Source organism: Gossypium hirsutum, chromosome A13 (assembly GCF_007990345.1).
Source record: "Gossypium hirsutum isolate 1008001.06 chromosome A13, Gossypium_hirsutum_v2.1, whole genome shotgun sequence".
Taxonomy (NCBI): Eukaryota; Viridiplantae; Streptophyta; class Magnoliopsida; order Malvales; family Malvaceae; genus Gossypium; species Gossypium hirsutum.
This window is the reverse complement of record NC_053436.1, coordinates 15724670-15747665: the sequence shown is the minus strand read 5'-3', so window position 1 is coordinate 15747665 and position 22996 is coordinate 15724670.

Here is a 22996-nt window from a genome sequence, read left to right as displayed (position 1 = left end):
AGGGGATTTTGGAACTATATTACACTTTATCTAGAATGCGAATCAATTACAACAAATCAAAGCTTAAAATCACCAACAACTATCATCCAAATTTTAAAACAATGTATACATTAGGTAAATATTTGGGGATGGAATTAGGACTCATAATAATAATAATAATAATAAATAAAGTAAATTCTTTCCACCAACAATTGATACAATAGAGTTAAAGTTATTGTCGTGGAAATCAAAATTATTGGGCCAAGGAAAGAAATAACCCTAATTAAATTGGTGCTCTCTAATGTACCTATCCATCAATTATCTTGTTTCCAAGCCTCAAGGAAACTTTGTGATAAAATGGATCAAGTTGTGAGGAATTTTTGGTAGGGAGATAATCAAACAAGAGAAAATTACATTTTATTAACTAGAAAAAAAAGTTCTAACAAATCCTCTAGTGGACTCAGGATAAGGAATATGCAAGTGATGAATAGAACACTTTTAGCCAAACTTGCTTGGAGATTTGTTAATAGACAAAATTAACTCATTCAAGAAGCTTAGGTCAAGAAGTATTGCACAAGGGAAGGTTTCCTTCAAACAAAAATGAGAACATGTGACTCTTGAACCTAGAAGAGCATTTTAGTGGGTAACGAGTTGATCAAAGACAATACATCATGGCAAAATGAAAGTGGATGGAATTCTATCAATGATGGAGGCTATCTCAATCAGGTAAGAAATGAAAATTTACTTTGGAACTTCGGTTGGCAAGAACTAAATGATCTTGAGCCCTTAATTGAAGGACTTCTAAAACTGAAGTGGATTCACACAAAATGTAGTGAGCTCTCTATTAAATCTTCCTATTTTCGAGCCTTAAATGAGCAAGTAAGGAATTCAAACATGTCTAGTCAAAAAGTTCTAGAAAAGGTTTGGAAATTCTTTTAGTCCATCAAACTTCCATATAAGGTGACAGGTTTGTTGGGGGAAATTTTGAATGATGCCTTATTGTGTAAATTTGTGATCAATAGGAGAATAAACACCATGGACACAACACTGCTTTATGTCAATGTAATTGGGAGGATGAAAACACATATTTTGGGAATGCATGTTTGTCAGAGTAGTTTGGTTTGGATCAGAGTTTACTTTCTGCACTTTAGATTTGAATTTGCAGTCAATCAGACAATGGATAATACAAAATATGGATTAGGAAAGAATTGTCACAGCCGGTTCTCACTAAGGACCCAAATTTAAAAAAGAAATGGGAACAATTGAATAAAAATAGAAGTTGGTGGACTCTACTAGGAAATTCTGGAAATTTTGTGATTGTTGAAAAAATAGTTGAGTTTCAAATCTGGTTTGGTTAAGATGGAACTGGCTGGTTCCATAGTGGGAAACACAATGATTGCTGATGTAACACCCCTTACCTGTGTCTGACACCGGGACAAGATACGAGGCATTACCAGACTTAAACACAAACAAACACACAAAACCAGGATATAAAATTTTTCCCAAATTAAAATCATTCATTAACATACATATTGTCCCTTATATGGGCTCACGAGACCCAAAACATACATTGGGAGTGGTTCGAGGCTAAACCAAGAACTTTTGGAAAACTTAGAAAATTTCAATGTTTTAGAAAGTCACACGCCCGTATGGGTAGGCCACGTGGTCACATATGCCCTGTAGCTTGGGACACGCCTGTGTCCTCAGCTCGTGTAACTCTCTGACTATGATGTCATCAATAAAATAGGGTCACACGCCCATGTGCTTAGGCCGTGTGGTGAATTAAATTCTAAAAATCAGGTGCAGACTTCACACGGCCTGGGCACACGCCCATGTACTGAGGCCGTGTCCTTCACACGGCTGAGACATACGGTCGTGCCTCTGCCCGTGTGTTTATTACTAGGCATTCTATTTTGCATTAATTACGGTGCAAGGGACACACTGCCAGACCACACGCCCATGTAGTAGGCCGTGTGTCTACACGTGTGGACAAATTTGAGGCTATTTTCCAAGCCTTTTGTAACCCATAATCACACATGTTACACATCTCAATGACATCCAACATGGCAGAAATGAGCACTTACACATTCATAACATGATTCATGCAAGGTAATTCCTTATCAATTTATACTCCTATTTTACTCCTTCATGCCTTAGTTGTTATTATGCCATTCACTCATAATTCCATCATCAAACATCCATGATCATATCCATAATTCAGACATGCCAACTACATTTAACCATATCATGAGTAACCTTAGCACATGCATGCATATATGAATAGGATTTACATCCCCGTAATCAATATGAGCCATATCTCATGGCCATATACAAAATGAATCATCAAATCATTAAAAACCTAACACACGTGGCTAAACTAATATGACATATAACAAATCGACCATGCCTCTATATATGCCATACTCAAAATGTTGAGACTAACTATACCCAAAAGATCCAATTGATAGTGTGATCAAGTCTTCAACGTCCTTCAATCTCTGGCGATACTATAAGAAAATAAAAAGAAATGGGAGTAAGCATAAAGCTTAGTAAGTTGTATATAAAGAATTAACAACATTAATCATACATTCTAGTACACAGAATATAATATAATTTAACACAATGTCATCAAGTATCATAAATGTATTTTAAATCATATCATTTACATAGTAAGCAATAAACTCATGATCATAACTCATTCATTCACTTCTTACCAAGGTCTCATTGATTTATAATCTCAATATTTATGAGCCTCATGTACATACCTGTACCCTTTCAACATGATCATACCTTGTTATCTCCTTGACAAAATCTTTGGATTACCCATTGAACCATTTGGAATACTAAAGGATACCTAGGAAATCTTATACACATAGTAAGATGCCAATGCCATACCGTAGATATGGTCTTACATGGGATCATAAATCAAAGTCGATAGCCCAGTTATTGTCTTACACGATGTCTCATATCGATGCCAATGCCATGTCCTAGACATGGTCTTACATGGGATCACGTGACGATGCCAATGCCATGTCCTAAACATGGTCTTACATGGAATCACTTATAACCCTAACGTCTTGGCATTTGTATCCTAACTATTCCTAAGGTTCAACCGGGATTTCAAGGCACCAAACCTTTGTTGGATCGTCATCGAGTCATCATTTAACCAAATCCATAGAGAAAAATATACATTTCATGCAATATCAAAGCGTTAAATACATAGTAACATAATGTTGAATTACTTACACACAAACTTACCTCAATACAAAATATGGACAATTAACACGATTTAATCCAAGATCTTGCTCTTTCACCGTTCTAGGCCCGGGCTCTATTTTTCTTGATCTATAAGAGTAAATTTCACTTATTTAATCATCACATTGTTCAAATCAGTCCAAAAACCATATTTTGGAAAAATTATAGTTTTGCCCCTAAAATGAAATTTATGCAATTTCCTCCTTTTACAAGCCTAGCTGAACCTTATATAAACCTATAGCAACTCATACATTTCAAAATTTCATGCATTTAACTTATAAATTTCACATTTCTTTATCTAGCCCCTATTTGATAATTTCATCAAAAATTGCTTAACAATAGTTGTTTATTACCCAACAAGGTTTCCTTTTTCTTTCATTAAACTTCACAAATAACTACCATGCTATTATGGAAAATCCCTAGCTTTTCAATCATACTGCAAATTAGTCCCCTATTTAGCTAGCTTAAGCTTCAAGGGTTCCAAAAACATAAAAATCAACAAAAACTAACACCAAAATGACTTACATGTAGAGGGTTTATTGTGCTGAAAATTTCAAGCTTCCATGAAGGTTTTCTCCTTAAATTTTTGGTGGAGAAAGATAGAGAAGAAAGATGGCCATTTGTTTTTATTTTATTAATCTAGCTTTTTTCATCAAAATACCAACCCTTACCAACTTTGACTTTTCTTCTTTTCTTTTCTTTTCTTTTCTTTTTTTTTACACTCCATGTACATCCATTCACACATATAATTGCCTATTTACTCATTAAGGACCTCAACTTTTAAGTTCTATAGCTATTTAACACATTTAGCTAATAGAACACAACTTTAGCACTTTATGCGATTTATTCCTTTTTTACAAGTTAAGCATTCAAGCGATAAAATTTCTTAACAAAATTTTTACAAAATCATATTATCATGCTGTAGACCTAAAAATGATACTAAAATAAATTTTATGACTTCGAATTTGTGGTCCCGAAACCATTGTTCTAACTAGGCCCAAAATCGGGATGTTACAACTGATTGATGGTTATTTAAGCTATGGAGACCGTGCAAGAGGAAAATTTTTCTCAGTTCTATTTGTAATTTTTTTCCTCTATGTCGTTTTCTTTGGTTGTTCCAGAAAAGAGGAAAATTTTGGGGAGCTCTACATAGAGCAGTAATAGTGAGACTTAAAGTCTGAAAGTAGAGAATTTGAGAAACTGGTAAGCCTTCTTGTCTTTCTATACTCGTGAAATTAAAAGATGAATAAGAGTAACGATTTCCTAATAAGTTTTTGTAAAAAAAAAATTGTCAATTTTAAGGTTGGAATGCCTTCGACTTAACAGATATATGATTGGCGTGCTTAGTTGCCAAAGATGGAGGCGCTGGCATTTGGAAAAGCTAAGCTAACGAGGATGAAGGAATTCAGGTGAGACTCTATGCTCTGCCCCTGGGTTATTATTGACAATGCACTATTTGAATGGTCTGTGTTTGAGCTTGTTTTGAGTTTGTATGAAATTCGTTTTATGTATGGAAGTAGTAAACAAGCATGCTAAGTATGAATAATATCGTGTATATGTGTACGATGGATGTTAAATGCATATGAATTGACTAATTAATCAATGGCGTACTGTGTGATATAGTAATAAGTGTAATAACTTGAGTGGTATGCATGATTATTGTATGCGGAGTAATAAGGGAGTTACAATGACAAGTTAGTAAAGATAGGAAAAATTGGCGTAATGGAGAAACGGTCAGATTGAAATCGGGATTTAAAAGAGTTTGGGCGGTATCATGGAATGGTATCTACTGGCTCACTAGAGCGGCACCATGATGATGGTCTATCAACTCTATGGAGTGACACCGCGACGACGGTTCTCAATTAGTCCTTTGGGGCGACATTGTATAAATGATTTATTGGTCATTCAGGGTGACACATCGGAAGAGGTTCATTGATTCCTCAGAATCAAAATTCCGCCAAGACAATAAACATAAGATCATATTGTGTAAGACCTTAGCTGGGCTATGTCAATATATGAAGTCCTCCAGGATAGTAAACATGGGATCATATTGTGTAAGACCATTAGGTTATGGCAACATATAGAGTCCGCTAGGACAATAAACATGGGATCATATTGTGTAAGACCATAGCTGGGCTATGAAAACATATGGAGTCTGCCAAGACAGTAAACATAAGATCATATTGTGTAAGACCATGGATAGGCTATGGCAACAAATGAAGTTTGCCAGGATGGTGAACCAGGAAGCTGACAGGGCACAAAAAGGGAAATCACAATATAACTTGTGTGGCAAGTAGCATAATAAGATGATTGCAGCACATCTGAAAATGAGGGTACATGGGATGGTAAGAAAATCCACCAAACTACAAAAATAAGAAAGTTTGTATAAGTATCTTAGAATGCAAGTAAGCCTGTTAATAAAGGATCCGCCAAATTACGATGGTAAGAGGATTTGGCATATGCAGCCTTGGCACGAAAATGGTAATGAAAGGGATACTTTCTTCAAGGTAATTAAGTATCTGCCATTATGAGTCCACCAGTGGTTAGCGAGTAAATTAGCATTGGGAGTAAAAAAGTTAGATAATTAAATAGATTCTAATCCTAAGGGTTTGTAGGAAAGTCCATCGGGAAAAATTCACTCAAAGAAGAAAATGTCCATAGGGACTACATAAAATGAAAAACTCCGTCAAGATTATCAAATGAGAAAGTTTTCCAAGGGGCAACTTAGTAAAAGATAGTTCACTGAATTCTAACTGTTTATCAGAGTAACCCTGTGGAATGGGATGAATTGGAGAAAGGTCCTAAATGACTGTACTAATTGTAAGTCCGTAAAGGGAAAGGGGAACTTAAATCATCTACCAAATTTCATAATCAAGACCATAAAGAAGGATGTTAGATTGGGATTTCCATGAGAAAAGGGGTCTATTGTGAGGGGTTAAGTCAAAGAAGGATATTGTTGGGTATTACAACAATCAGATGTTTAGTTAGTGTGGAACGAGCAAAACGGGGCAGGGGTCTGCCTTAATGGTAAAGATAATTGTAGGTCCACCAATAGCAAATGTAGCCACTGAACCATGTATGTACAAATGCAATTATCTTGAGGTAGGGGCATGATAGTTAAAAATGGGAATTTTAGGATGAAGCAGAACAAGACTAAGTTTCAAAAGAAATTGCTAATTGGAAGAGCACTGCAACGACCCAAAACCTGACCTAAAAGTTTAGACCGAATCTCGAAGGTTACATTGATCACCGAAGTGATCGTAAGAAAATTTTACAAAACAAATTATCTTAAAACCATTATGACACCTTTTTCTCTTTACGAACCAAAACATTTAATCATTTAGATTTCAATCAGAAAAATTACAGTTAAGTTTAGTTTATGAACAAAGTAAGATTTTTGAGAAAAAAAAATCTAAAACAGAACTTGTACCTTAGTTTTTGTAAAACCTTACAGTTCGTAGCAGTATATCAAAATAGAAACTGAAAAGAAAAAATGTTAACTTGTTTTTAACTGTGACTGTCCGAGATCTCCACATACCAAGTCCAGCATCAGAATTCAGAAATATGCTTGCTAGGGGAAACACTAAGGGGGTGAGCTACACGAGCTTAGTGTGAGTTCAAAACGTATCTAACAATAGAATTACATATCAGAAACCAAACAATAGTTTAATAACGAAAAGTACTAACAGAGATATACAGAAACAGAAAACAAACTCAGAACCAGTGTCCCAAAAATACGCAACAATCAAAACACACCAAATCACACACAGAATACTCAACAGATAAACCCATCAATAGGTCGATACAATAATACTTATCATCACAATGTTATGTCAAACAGACTGATTGCAGACAAGTAGCTCACATCCAAATGCATATGAATGCAGTCAAGTATTAAAAACCTACCCATCCAGCCAAAACACCTTTTCGTCCCCTGATCACACCTCAAAAGAGTTATTTAAGCTCATCCAACCAAACAAACCACATAGGACCTCGAAAGGCCCATCCAACCCTACACACCATGTATGTCGACTAAGCCACTCAGATAACAATAATACGCAGCAAGACTGATGTATATGCAGTATAGTGCATTACGGTAAACCGTTGTACAGACATGTTGCAATTTAAACTACCAGATCAAATAATAACACGTGGCAAAGCTGAAGTACATGCGGTACAGTACAGTAAAACATTGTACCTTAAGTTTACAATTAAACTATTAGATCATATCAAAATTAGTATTCCTTCTCTTCAAAACCAACCCAAAAATTACTTTATGCAAGTTCAAGTATGCTTACAACCTCACAGAAATAATGAACACATCGACAAACAATTAGATAGAAACAAATATGTGCATACCTAGCTAACCGGGGTTCAGAATCAAATATCTCACACAACTGTCACAAATAACACATAAGCCAAAGCCCAGATCAGAGTCTTAACTACCCTCACTAAAGTCTAGTCAATGGTCAGAACACACAAACACATTTTCAGATCAAAAACATACACAAAACTAAAATCGGTGGCTTAGGGCCATACGGCCGTGTGCCCTGGCTGTGTGGAAAATCCTAGGCCATGTGGGGGGTCAACATTCCCATGTGGGAGGAGGCACACGGCCGTGTGGCTGAGGCACACGCTTGTGTGAATCAGGGCAATGGCCGTGTGAACAGGCCGTGTAACTCTCTATCCACTTGTGCTAAAATAGAGTACAGGGCAGACACGGGCGTGTGAGGGTCTCACACTTCAATCTGCCCACCAGACACAGCCATGTGTCTAAAACACACACTCATGTAGGATCCCTAAATCTCCAAATTAGACACACGGTCGTGTGGCCAGGCCGTGTGGCACCAAATTATTGAAACCCTAACTCCCAAATGCACACGTCCATGTGCCCAAAGGATACGACCGTGTGAAAATCAACTAATTTCCCCAAATTAGTCACATGGCCGTGTGGCCAGGCTATGTGGCACCAAATTTTGCCCGGTAACCCTAATTCTTAATTGCACACAGTCGTATGAACTACCCGTGTTTGGGTAGATGCCCGTATGGCCACTAATGTGGTCACGAAACCACACCGAAAAAAGCTATTGAACGTGCCTTTATTGCCGAAATATCCCCCAATCCTTAATTACACAGAAATATATCAAAATCACACTCAATTTTAAGCATTCCATGACAATCGTCTCTTTCGAATGGTCGATTCCATAAGTACACAATGATTTCCAATTTCACAAAAATGAACCACAATTCGTTAATGAAAATTTAAAAGGTTTGAACCCACACCTGATTCGCCATCAATGACGTCCAGACACCAACTCAACGACAAATGAGCGAAGCTCTCTAAAATCCGCGATCGAAACCATTTCCCCAACAGAAGAAAAAGAAAAAAAGAAAAAGAAAAGCAAAAACCAATGAGAGGGAGAGGGAGAGGGAAAACGTGAAAAAAAAAGAAATCAATAACAATAATAATAAATAAAACTAATAATTATTTTTAAACTTAAAACTAGTCTACTATTTAACAAAAAAAATTTCTCCAAAACACACACACAAAGATTCGAACACGTGACCTAGAGATACACCAACACACAACTAACCACCAGACCAGCAGGCTTATTCTGACATCAAAATGAGCAACTAAATATAATAGCTCAACCTACTCACTGACCCTAACATAAAGCTCAAAACTTCTAACTCCAAAAATCGGGGTGTTACAAGCACATTGAGAATAATTCGTTGGGTAGGTCAAACAATGGCAAGAATCAGGAAATGCATGGCATCGACCACGCCAAAAGATGTGAAGAGTTCCCAACTTTACACAATAAGATCAAAATTCTACACCTTCATTCTTTTTCCTTGAAACAAAGAGTCTTTATGATATGTTATTGCTCAAGATCTCACTAAGTTCATCTGAACTTATAAATTTACTACCTTGTATGTAGGATGATGATGACTCAAGGATAAAGTGGAGGGACCAAGCCAGACACCTCCAGATTAGAGTGATAGTGTAGTAGTTGTATCATGCATATAAAAGAGCACCCTTAGAGGCCACATCTCGGGGAATATTTGAGTATATTGTAATAAATCTTAAGTTTTAAGTTATTGTAAATAATTATTCTTACTTAATAAGGTAGAACGATTGTACTGGTTGAAAACTTGTATGATATAAAATATAATTAGAATTTAAATCTTGAATATGTTGTTATCTTTGGAAATCGAGTAAAGCTTAATGGGTTGTGATGGATGTACCACTTGGATTTGATTAAGTCGGTGATTAATTGGATAGAATTTTGTTAAGTGACTCAGGTTTCTTGTGACACTTAGTATCTGGACCCGACGATTGGGTCGGGTTAGGGTGTTACAAGAGTTGGCGATGATGACATGAAAGATAAACTTATAGGGTTGGCTATTGTGTAAAACCCATACAATGTTCCCATTTCTTCTGTACAAACTAACAGTAATGTGGTGAGACCTTCTATCAACTTGATTCTCTTTAAAATATTCTCTCATTCCTCTTTGTTGAAAGGTGGATTCACTTAACTTATATGTTTCCTTTATTTGGTGAATGAAGATCTTAACTTCCTTAATAATTGCAACCAAGTTTGGTTTAACATCCTCCTAAATGGTGGACTCGGCGATCGAGTCAAGTTAGGGTATTACAAGGAAATCAGTGATCAAATAATTGAAAACATCACCAGAAAGAAAGCAATCTCAGTTCATTGGGAACATAAGCTGATCTTGGATAACATTTATTTCCTAAGTAAGTCGATAGAGATCACATGGAAGTATGAGGGTTGTGACAATACCCTCAGGTGTACAAGAAGGAAAGCTAAGGAAATTTTCAAAGTATTATAACTAGCTTTGGTTGTTTGGTTTTTGTGTTGTTTGTACCGTGTGTGTTATTTGTCTTGTTTTATGTTTGTTTGTATTTTGTTTCCCAATAAAAATACTCTAAATATCAAAAAACTGAGAAAAATTTTCGATCGATTTATTCAATATTTCCCCTTAAGTCTATTCTATTTACATGAAAAATTCAGTTTATTCGATTTTTTGGTATAAAAACCTGAATCGATTGAATGCAAATTTTTTTAAAACCATCTATTTTAACTATTTTTTTAATATAATGACCTTTCGAAAGTTTATTAATTAAAAAGAACTACAATAGTTGTTGGGTATCTCAAGTGTAATATAGATGTAGTAGTGTTTTCCACTGATCAAGTAGAAAGCTGGGTTGCGCTAGTTTAAGATGCTTCGAGGGAATTTGTCCAATGTGTTACAGGTTATTCGAACGATGATCTGCCATGAACTACACTATTATTTACATCCTTTTTACACATAACTTTAGCTTGTTTAATAGTTAAATCAAAGTATCTAAGTATATATTTAGGTTTTCATACTTGAAGTAGTAATTTATGCTTTCTAGTAGTTTTTATACATTTTATATATCTAAATAAGGCTACATGGTATTCTAAGTCAAAGTCGAGAGCTAAAGATGCATATTTGATCCGAAATTGATTCCTATATCACGACACCAAGACACTGATGTCTCAACATCAAATCCAGAAGATAAAAACAAATTTTGGAGCATAACTGCCCTCGATGTCGCGACACGCTCCCTGTTGTGTCATGACACCGGAACCGATGTTGCAACACTGCAAGCTTGTGTTGCAACACCTCCCCTACATAGCCCAAAAAAATCATGCACGTGATAATTATGTTTTGGAGGAAAATTAGTTGTATTTGTTCTAGTCAAACTCTAAGAACTTTAAGGACAATTTAGGCACTTTAGTAATCTGAGTTTAGCCTATATAAAGGCCATTGTAATCAATTTAAACACACAATTTTAGCGAGACAGAAATTATCTTTAGGTTTTTATTTTGTTTTCGCTTAAGTTATTTTATGTTCTTGTAACCGAAAGATCCTATTCCAAAGTAAGCTTTTCACGAGTGGAGATTGTTCCGGAGCCACGCTTTCATTGATAAATCCATGAGCATCTCTTTTGATTACGAGTGAAGAGTGTTTGGGTATTTTTCTACCTTATTGACTAGAAGATTTAATTGTGAAAAATTTTGATTACAGGTGGTATAATAATGAAAGGACTTCTTGGGATGACGAATGGAACTACATAACAAGTTGGTAAAACAAAGCCACGACGAACCAATGGAGTGATGATAACGGGTGTGAGGATAATGAGTACTCATACTAACCTCTTTATGAGTCGTACAACAAAGACAATGATATACCCAAACACTCAAATGAATATCTTTATAATTTGCATAAGATTCCTTCATATGAAACTACTGAGCCATCAAACTTCGAAAAATTATCAAACATGTCAGACATGATGGAATAGATGAGGAAAATGTTGAAAGAAATATCTAAGGCGCTACCTTCAAGGGAAGAGGTCGAGCATGATGTTCCCAACCTTGATTCAGAGGACCCTTGTTTTATAGTTGACCATCCTGAATTTGACAATAGTAGTCAACAAGAGTTTGAAATTGGATATAATGGGGATGAATTGAATATGGCTGAAGCAGTCTCCAATCTAATTGATGTAGAAATAACCATAACAGTAAAACTAACCACTAACATGGAGCTTAAATCAATTTTGAATGAAAGTGTAGAAGAGCCAATACACTTTCTGGCCATAGTAGAAAAGGTACCAGTTGAAGAGATTGATAAGTTCAACTCATTCTCATTTGACATGGGCAACAAAGCTCGAATGAAAAAAACTTCACGTGACATGGAAGGGAGGAAGCTTGAGGAAATAATACCCCAAAAAATGATTTGGGCTTGACTCGGATTTGGTACCAAATGGCTTGTAATGTGGATGTCACGTCGGTCGAAAATAAGGCAACATTATTAGAATTGACTGAAGGGGCGGGTTTAAATACTTCTAAAGAGGAACAAACGTCGAATCAAAGAGTCAACAACCTCCTTAAAATTCTTCTATGGTGGCGACACGGATTATCCTAGTTTTTAAAGAACTTCTATTTCCTTCTTTAGATTTTATTAGTTTTTATTTATTTAGTTATTTTTATTCATTTATTTTTATTAATCTTATTTATGTTTATTTTTTTCCCATAGCAGCTGTAGATATCATAGACTGACAGAACCAAAAAAAATTGAAAATTCCAAAAATTGGGCTTAATGTCACAACATCGCACCCTAATGTCATGACATCAAAGACAGAACACCACCTTTCAATATTGAAGAGCCAAGTTCATCCGAATATTTTTAAATGTTGTCATCTATTATCGACACTTCTACTTTTTCTTTTCATTTTTATTTCCTTTATATTATATTTCATATTTCTATTCGTAGGATTTTTTTAGGTACTTTTTCATTCACCTGGAGCACACAAATCCCGAGATTATCACAGCAACAAGGATTCAGCCTACTCAAGGAAGTTTTCTTGTTTGCACTTTAATTAGTTTACGTTAAGGGCAATATAGGTTCTAAAGTGTGGGGAAAAGTACATAGGATTAGTTTTTAGTGTTTTCTTTTGTGTGTTTACTTTGTTTTAGTTGGTTACTTAAAAAATATATATTATTATTTTTGTTGCATAGTGCTTAGTTTATATTAATACTGTAAATAATGGTTGAAAGTGTAAAGCATGTAATGATTTTTGTCAAGCATGAATTTTTTATTGATATGAGATAATTTGATTATTTTTAAGCAAAATTGATTGGGTTACTTAGTTAAATTGCATAATTGATTAGAAGTACCTAGGTAAAAATGTTTGATGATGCCATATGAGATATAAGTCTTATAGACAGTCGTAGAGATATGAATGCTTGAATTGATTATTATTCTTTTGGTTTAATTCAAAGAATGAAAGAGATTGTGTATAGTAGGGTGCTTAGGGATGACCTAAGGTATTGTTTGAATAGCCAGTTCTCATATGACCATACTTTGATGCTATGAATCCTTAGTCTCCTTATTTGAGCCTGATAACTCCTTTTTGATGAACCAACAAGATTGAAACCCAAAGATCACACATAAAACTTCAGCTCTTCCCTATCATTAGTCCTTTAATACATTACAAAATAGATGTCAGGCCAAATATATTGAGGGTTTAGGTAGATACATCGTTGTGGTTTCAAAAAAAGCAAAAAAAAAAAGAAACAATGTGATACGGTGATTATAGGTCGGGAAAAAATGTGCGACAAAGAAAAATATAGAAAAAGTCAAAAGTAAAAACGAGAAGAAAAAGTACAGAAATAAAAACAAAAGCATTGTGACGAAGAAAAGAGTAAAAAGACAAAGTGACAAAACAAAAAGTCATAAAAGTGAAAGAAAACCCTGTCCTCAGTGCACTAGAACTTGTTAAGTCGACCATAGTTACTAGTTTTATATTGTATCTTCCTACATGGAGAGATAAGGTAGGTGAGAGAGGGAGACAAAGGGCAGTGAGCTTAGATGGGACATTAAGGGGGAAGAGAGGGAACAATGTCATGTGCCTAACTATTTCTAGTGTTTGAACCGTTTTGAGCCATATCTTTCTTTGAACTTATACCGTCCTAAGCCCAGAACGTTGCAAGTCTAGAAGTCCAATGTGACTTAAGCGTTCTCTGTGCATGATATTTCAGAATTGCTAACAATTTTATTTAATGAATGTTTTTTATTCACATGATTGTGTATGCTACATATTTGTTTGATTTATATTATTGGTGATATTGTTAAAATTTTGGTGATGGGAATCATTTTTAATTTTTTAGCAATGTAACATTGTAAACTAATCTTAATTTACTTTAAAAGTTTTCAAGGCATCGAACTATCAAGATTAAGTTACATGTGTAATAAGAATTGCTATACCTTTAATATTTGAAAACCATGATCACAGTAGTAACAAAATCTAAGGGACGCCTTCTTCTTGCATGCTATGTGTTTAGACTTGATTTCCTTGAGGGCAAGCAAAAAGTTAAGTGTGGGGGAGTTTAAGTGTGAGGTTATTATTTACATCCATCTTCATTAACTTTAGCTTGTTTTAAAGAAAGAAATTAAGTCTTTTTTGTATTATTATTTTTTTAATTTTCCTTTTCCAATATATGTGTTTTGGTTGGTTGAGGGCAAGCAACAAGTTAAGTATAGAGAAGTGATATGCCATGAACTACATTATTATTTACATCCTTTTTACATATAACTTTAGTTTGTTTAATAGTTAAATCAAAACATTTTAGTATATATTTAAGTTTTCATACTTAAAGTAGTAATATATATTTTCTAGTAGTTTTTATACATTTTATATATCTAAATAAGGTTACATGATCTTATATGTGACAACCCAAATTAGACCCTGGTCGGAATGTGGTTTCGAGACCACATTATCGAGCCAAAAATTTATTTTCGTGTTTTAATTGCATAAATTGTTGTGTGACAGTGAATATATGAGAAATTAAATGCTTAATATTAGCATTAGGATTGTGAATTCATTCAAAAAGGACCTAGTTGACGAAGTTAGAAAAGATGATAGATGAATTATAAGGATTAACTAATAATAGGTTGAGGAAGCATGGCTTTGCATGTCAATTTGCCCATAAAATTCATGGTGGCCGGCCAAGGAGTGATGATGCTCCACTCATTCTAATTTAATATGTTTCTTTGGTGAACAAATGATGGGGATAATAATAGAAAAGGGAACAAAAAAAATGGGTGTCATACTTGCCATCTCCTAGCCGAAAAACCAAGAAAAAGAAGGGGAGAAAAGAACTTGGAAGGAATTCGGCCATTGCTTGTGCCTAGGGGGAGTGTTTGATGTTGTGGCATGAAAAATGAGGGAGTTTGAATGCTTAATAAGGAGGGAAGAAGGAGTGTTCATATTTTCTTTCTTTTGCAATTGTTCTAACTAGAGGAAGAAGAGGAAGCAAGATTCGGCCAAGGTGGTCCTTTAGACCAAGGTATGTTCAATGATATTTTTGGAAGCTTACCCTACCTTTGGGGTGATGAGTCTAGATTCTATCTATTCCATGGTTGGATTTGGGGTTGTTGGAGAGTTAGGATTCGGCTAAGGAGTTTAAAAATAAAAGCTAGTTGATACCTTGATGCTATTAGCATGCTAGTTATATGGATGTGTTAAGTTGCTTGTTATGTTAGCATGAAAGTTGAAAATTGTTAAGCTATTTTGTTGGAGGTGCCGAACTTAGGACTAGGAAGAGAATGAGTATTCGGCTAACATAGTGGAAAGGTGGTGTTGCCGATTGCTAGATTTAGACTAGGGGAGTGGCTATAATGGGCATTAAGATGTGGAACTTAAGAAATGTAGTTATATGTGGACTTAAATGATGTTATAGTTGACATTGTACATGTATACATGCATTTCGGCCATGGTCTTTGCTTGAATTTGAGATTTGTAATGTGATTTTCCTAAATTGTCTATGAATTTTTGGTTGTTGATCCCATGGTAATGGTATATTGAATCCATGAAAATTTAGTAAGGTTGCATTCGGCAACTTGCTTGGAATTAAAAATTGATGTCTAAGCTTAGGTAATTTCGATGATGATATATATATATATTCATAAGTATATTTAGTTGATTCGGCTTTGGTAGTTGCATGAGGTTATTGGCCGAATATACTAACATACATATACATGTGAAATTGGATTGTAAATATTTAGCAAGGTGGTTAAACTAGTTAAATTATTGATTTAGCTCAAGGAGTTAAAGGAGGTGAATCGAGCAAAGGCAAAGAAAAGGTTATCGAGTAGCCGAGTTGGAACCGTCTTACCCAACACGAGGTAAGTCATTAAGCATGTAGTTGGTATTATTTCAAATGGTCATAATGTGTACGTATTGATGCTGAATGGAATGAATAAATATACATATATATATGCATTTACGTATGTGATGATGAAATTGTTGAATGAAAGAAAAGAGGTAAGATGTACTGAGTTGTTGATCTCGGCACTAAACGTGCGGGATAACCATTTATGACCATGAGATTGGCGCTAAGTGCGCGGGATTAAATTGTACAGCACTAAGTGTGCGATTCGACTATGTTGTACTAAGTGTGCGAAATGAATATGATGCACTAAGTGTGCGAATTGACCATGCGGCACTAAGTGTGCGAGTCTGACTATGTAGCACTAAGTGTGCGATTTGATTACGTAGCACTAAGTGTGCGAGTTGATTATATAGCACTGAGTGTGCGGGCTCAATATACATTCGTGAATCATTATGGACACTATGTGTGCGACACCATTGAGTCGATCGCGGACAGCGGATCGGGTAAGTGTCTTGAGTACATGGCTAATATGTGCTATGCTTATACTTGGTGTTGAGCTCGGTAAGTTGAACCTATGTGACAACTATACTTGAAGTCACGTACATAAAAATTTATCGTAGGATGGGTGAAAGGCCGTTTTGTTGTTTGATTGTAACGAAAATAAATTGATTTATGAAAATGCTTCAATGTCCTATTGATGAGTATATGGATTGTGAATGCATGAATTGATATGAAATTGAATCGATAGGTTGGAGGAACTATGGCATGGTTCGGTATGGATGGAGTAAATTGTCTCATTCCATTTTGTTTCCTCTTGTGATAATGTTATTGATGTATAGTAGTGCATTGCTTATGACTTACTGAGTTATAAACTCACCCGGTGTTTCCTTGTCACCCATTATAGGTTGCTTGGACTCATCTATTTTTGCGGGGTCGGACCGTCATCGAAGTCATCACACCGGATAGCAAGTTTTGGTACTTTCTTCTTAGTGTGCTTAGAAGATCATTTTGGCATGTATAAGCTATTACGTTGTGTTTGAACTTTGGCATGTAAACTTTAAGCCATGCGAAAATGGCACGAATGTTCGATTGAGTTGGATCAAGGGTAGGCATGAAATGGACCTAGTTACTTTCGTAACAGATGCTGGCAGCAGCAGTGTCATGAGATTGAAAAATCACTAAAAATAGTAGGAGTGGAATTAATTGATGAATAAATTATGTAATCGAAGCTCGATGAGTCTGCTTTCATGAGGAAGTAACGAAAAGATCATATGGGCAGTATATTAAGAGATAATCAGATTTTTGTGGGACAGGGCCAGAACGGTTTCTGGATTCCCTGCTCCGACTTCGGAAATTCATTATAAATTAACCAGAGATAATTAGGGGTCGTACCATATATGTACAGATTCCTCTCTGAGTCTAGTTTTCATAGAAACAAACGTCATCAGTATTGAAGCCCCGTGCAGGGAGATATCCAAGTCGTAATGGGCAAAGGTCAGTGTAGTCGACCCCTGCAACTTGGGAGACTTTGACTAATAAACTGTACTAATTGGCCCAACCAAAAATTCTAGAAAAAAAATACATAGATGGGCACATGAGTCTAGTTTCTGGGAAAAATTACGAAACTGATTTTCGAGTTACGAAACTCAAGATATGATTTTTAAAACGACTAGTACACAGATTGGGCAGTGTCTGGAAAATAAATTTTGTAAGGGGTTAAAGCCAGTTAACACCTCGTGTTCGACTCCGGTGTCGGTTTCGGGTTCGGGGTGTTACATTATAGGTCAAAGTCGAGAACTAAAGATGCATATTTGGGCCAAAACTGATGCCTATGTCGTAACACCAGGATACTGATGTCTCAACATCAAAGACAGAAGCCAAAAACAAGTTTTGGATCGAAATTACCCTCAATGTCGCGACACGTTCCTTGTTGTGTCATGACACCGAATCCAGTGTTGCAACACTACAGGCTTGTGTTGCAACACCGCCCCTGCATGGCCCAAAAAAATCCAGCACATGAAAATTACATTTTGGAGGGAAATTAGGTGCATTTGTCCCAGTCAAACTCTAAAGACTTCAAAGACAATTTAGGCACTTTAACATTTCCAGTTTAGCTTATATAAATGTCATTGTAATCTGTTTAAACACACAATTTTAGAGAGACATAAATTATTTTTAGGTTTTTATTTCGTTTTCACTTAGGGTATTTTATGTTCTTGTAATTGGAAGATCCTATTCCGAAGTGAGACTTTCACGAGTGGAGATTTTTCTAAAGCACGCTTTCATCTATAAATCCATGAGCATCTCTTTTCACTTATTCTATTCTTTATATTTCTTTCTTTAACATTTTTTAATTGAATGTTTGTGTAAAGATTAGAATTAATTTATGCTTTATACATATCTCATATGTTTCGACTATTCTAATATTATTAATTGATTGAAGTATAAAGTTCCTTAGTGGATCAGCTGTTTAGGAGAGGAAGAACTTAAAACCTAGGCTTGACAACTCTAGGAAGTTATTTAGGAGGGAATTAACCCAAAATTGGTATGGTCTACCTGTGAATACCTTAACCCCGAACTGGTCTAGACTGTGAGGTTGAGAGATAAGTAGTTCTTGCTGATGCAATAGTAAACCAACTAAAAATTTGACAAAAGCAAGTGTACCTATCAATTAATAATATAGCTACGTCAGCAAAGATATCATTCCCATGAAGACTAAAGTACTAGTAATTATCGTATTTCTATTATTTAACCGATAAATTCAAGTGATAAATTAAAACTAAAATTAACTATATTAATTAACTACAAATGCGACAAAGAACAAATCTAGAAAATAATTGAGTAAACAACCAAGAAACAAAACAATACCCATGAAAGAATTCACTTAGATTTCATTTGTCACTATCAATCTAAATTACGCAATTTATGCACTTAGTATCTTAATCTGTAGAAATCCCTAAATTATGTTAATATCTCTCTTCAAGAATAAGAACAACTGACTATAGGTTGATTAATTGAAATTTCTTTCTAATTAAAACCCTTATTATTGCATTAATTCGATCTATGGATTCCTCTATTAGATTTGACTCTAATCTGGTAGATTTATGTTGTAGATTTATGTTGTCCAATTTCTAGGACTGCATACAACTCCACTCAATTACGCTAGACCTACTCTTAAATAGGGTCTATTCCTCCTATAATTTAAGCACATCAAACATGGATCAATAGTCTAAAAATATCAAACCAAGAATTAAGCACACATAATTGAGAACAAGATCTATGTTTTTATTGCGTAAAATAGAAATCAAATGACAGAATTCATCATAGGGTTCATCTCCCTAGGTATTTAGAAAATACAGTATAACCACAAGAAACAAAAAAACTCATGATAATCTCCAAAGAAATCAAAATGGAATCTTCAATGTTGATAGAAATCTGCTTCAAAATCTGTTTCAATGGTGTTTTTCAAGTTGTTTTCTTCAGTATTCTGTGACGGCTCCCTCTTATCTTCTTATTTTTGTCATATATAAGTCTCAGAATGCTCTAAAAACCTTAAAAATTGATTTTTTTTTTGTTGTTCAGGGTGAAATTTGCGAAATCAACACGGCCTGCTACATGGTCATGTGGCTCACATAGCCATGTTTCTAAGCCGTGTGAAATGGTCCAGTTCGTGTAACTCTTGTAACTTGCTCTCTCTCTTTTTTCTAATTTTTGCTAATTTTTTGCTCCTTTTTCTCCCAAATGCTCTCCTTAGTATAAAAACATGAATTTAAAGGATCAGGAGCATAAAATTCACTATTTACATCAAACAATCACCCAAAACGCATTAAGAGCGGGATTAAAACATGTTACTTTTAGCACTTATCACTTGTCGCCTCATTAGGTTAGTTGAACGTCGAAAGGCGCAACTAAGTTGATGACTAGCTGGTTGAATAGAGCCCTACCTCAATTTGGTAAAACAATTGGATCTAAGCTAAAGGAACTAGCGTAGTCAAAACAAGGGATATGAGAAGTCGATAAATGAACTTAGGAATAGATTTAGGTTTATTTCAATTTATTTTGTTTATTCATATTATTATCATCTTAATTCCATATTAGCACTACTAGGTCATCAATCAAGTAGATTAGTAATTATTTCCAGGGATTGGTTGGACAGCAATTTTCCCCAAATTGCAATCCCTTGGGTACGGTCCTCGAAATGCTTACCTACTTCGTTGTACTATATTATAACCTGACCCGTATACTTGCGAAGACCGCCTTCATTCCATATATTTTGTATTTTTATTCACGCTTTAGATGTTAGTACGTTCGGAGGAGGTCAGACGACAGCTTGACATATTTATGGTAGAGGTGATGGTAGCTCGGGAAGCTCTTTCCTAGTTAGAGACGTGGAGGGCTGAGCAGATAACTATGGAAATGGACTACCAATGACTATGGTGAGCACTTACTAGTCGACCAGATGTTTCAGATGTTGCGCTGATAATCCAAGATTGCAAGCAACTCAGATCTATGTTTGGTTCTTTGTTTTTCAACTAGGTTCGAAGGACCACAAATGAAGTTACCCATGCATTGGCAAAGGAAGCTTTGTCTTATGGAAATTATTTGAATTCTTTCATTTGTTCCTCCATCATTTCTAACATTCTTCGAGCTGATTGCTGATCTGCCACGATTTACATTGTTATTTATACCCCCTTTTTACCTAATTTTGCTTGTTTAATAACTAAATCAATTCATTTTAGTACTAATTTATGTTTAATTTCTTGTTTTTAGTAGTTTACATAGTATTTTGATGTCTAAATGAGGTTATATGGTTATGTAGGATGAATCGGGAGCTAAAGATGCAACTTTGGGCTAAATCTGCTACCAAAGTAGTGACAACAAAGAATGAAAGTTGCAACATCAAAAACAAACATGAAAACAGCCTCAGGAATGAAACTGGTGCAAATGCGTCAACATTAGGCTACAGAAGTCATGACATTGAAGACATACGCAAGGAAAGGCTACAAACAGAACCAATGTCGTGATGAGTAAGGTGTTCCACGTCATGACGATTCTCTAAGCATTTTAGATGCACTCTTGAGGTCAACTCAAGGTCTTTTTCCCACTTAAAACCCTAGTTTTTCCCACTTAAAACCTTAGTTGTTGTTTTAAACAATAAGGCATCCTAGTCTTTAGATTTCGACCTATATAATTCACCGTGTAACCAGAATTAGAGGATTTCTTCAGACATCATACTTTTGATTTCGGTTTTCAATTTTCTTTAGTTAGGTTTTTACTTTCATGTTTTCTTAAGCAAAATACTCTTATTTCAAAGTTGAGACATTGTAAGCGAAAATTGTTCCAGATGCATGCTTTTACATCGATTCATCTATGAGCATTCTCTATCTTATTCTTGTTATATATATTTCTTTCATTAATTTTCTAATTAAATGTTTGTATAAATAAGAGAATAAAATTTATGTTTTTTTAAATATCTCGCATGAATCAATTGTTTAACTGGTTAATCGATTACATAAATAGTTATTTGAAATTAGATATTTATTCAAGTTTGCTAAATAACTTAGCATACGAGAATTGACGACCCTAGTTGAACATCTAGACAGGTGAGACCGAAAAGGTATCTTGTTGAGTAAGCATTTAGTGAACTTGTACTGAGCAGTGAGACCTAAAGAAGATTCGTATGCCTAGGTGAGACTGAAAGGGTATCTTAGGTAGTAACTCTTAGTAAGGATGAGATCGAGAGAATATTCTTAGTTAAAGGTGGTAAATAACTCAATTAAAGGTAATTATTAACTTATTTGACCATTAGTAAGTTAATCAATTCTAGGCTAAGTAGCTCCCATCGTTGAAACTAAGAATTGGAAATTCCAATAATTTAACCTAGTTTAATTTAATTTAATTAGTTTTATTGTCATCTTAATTTAGAATTTGCACTACTAATTCCAAACTCGACTAGATTAGTAATTATTTTCAAATTATTGGTTTACAAATAGTTTTCACTATCCTAGCAATCCACTGGATACGATCCTCAGAATACTTACGTGTTTTATTTTAAACAAAACATATATTACTGTAACACCTCGGTAACACCTCGATACCTGACCCAAGAGCTGAGTCTGAGCTACAAGGTGTCATATTCATTGTCAAAGCAACTGCAATTTATAGCATTTAATTACAAAATCAATATACATTTAATTAGAAGTAATTCATGCATATTAAGCGTTATATAATCAATTTCGAGTCTTATATAAGCTTATGAAAGCTCATTTGCAAATCCAAGGTCGATATGGACCAAAATATAAATAATATAAAGTTTTGAGTTAATGTCATGACTTTAGGGTTTCCTCGTCATGATGTAACTTTCTGTTTAGGGCTCGTCGTGACTTCGAAGTAATAACGTCACTATTTTTGCTCTGTTTCTCATTGAGACGTTAAAGGTTCGTTGTTGCAACATGACAATCTGTTTCTTCTAAAGTCAAGCTGGGACCTAAAATCACTTATATGCATTATCATAAAACCAATTCATATATCCAAAACCAACTAAATTTATTCAAACACGAGTTCAAATCATTAACAAAGTATCATATCATATACAACTTAAACATTTGAGGCATTTAGCCAAAAGTTCCTAGTAACATGCCAAAAGACCAAATGAACCGCCTTATACAAACTTTGTTGGGTCAGAAACAATAATCTGGATGCTGACTTCAAGTCTTAGGGCTTCGAAAATCACTAAACCCTAGACACGGAGAAAACAAACCGTACACTGAGCAATAAGGCTCGGTGGTACATTTAGAATTTAAGGAAATATGACATATGATAATAATGGCAACAATACATAGTATATATATATTCAGCTAATATCTATCTATGCAAATTCCCTATTTCATCTCAATCTCACAACCATTTTACGTATAAGGATACACATACCATTATTAAACCAATCTACTTTCATAGAATAGCTTAAACAATAAAACTACATTTACAATGCCAATCTCAAACGTACTAATTATCAATACCAATTTACTATGATATTGTTA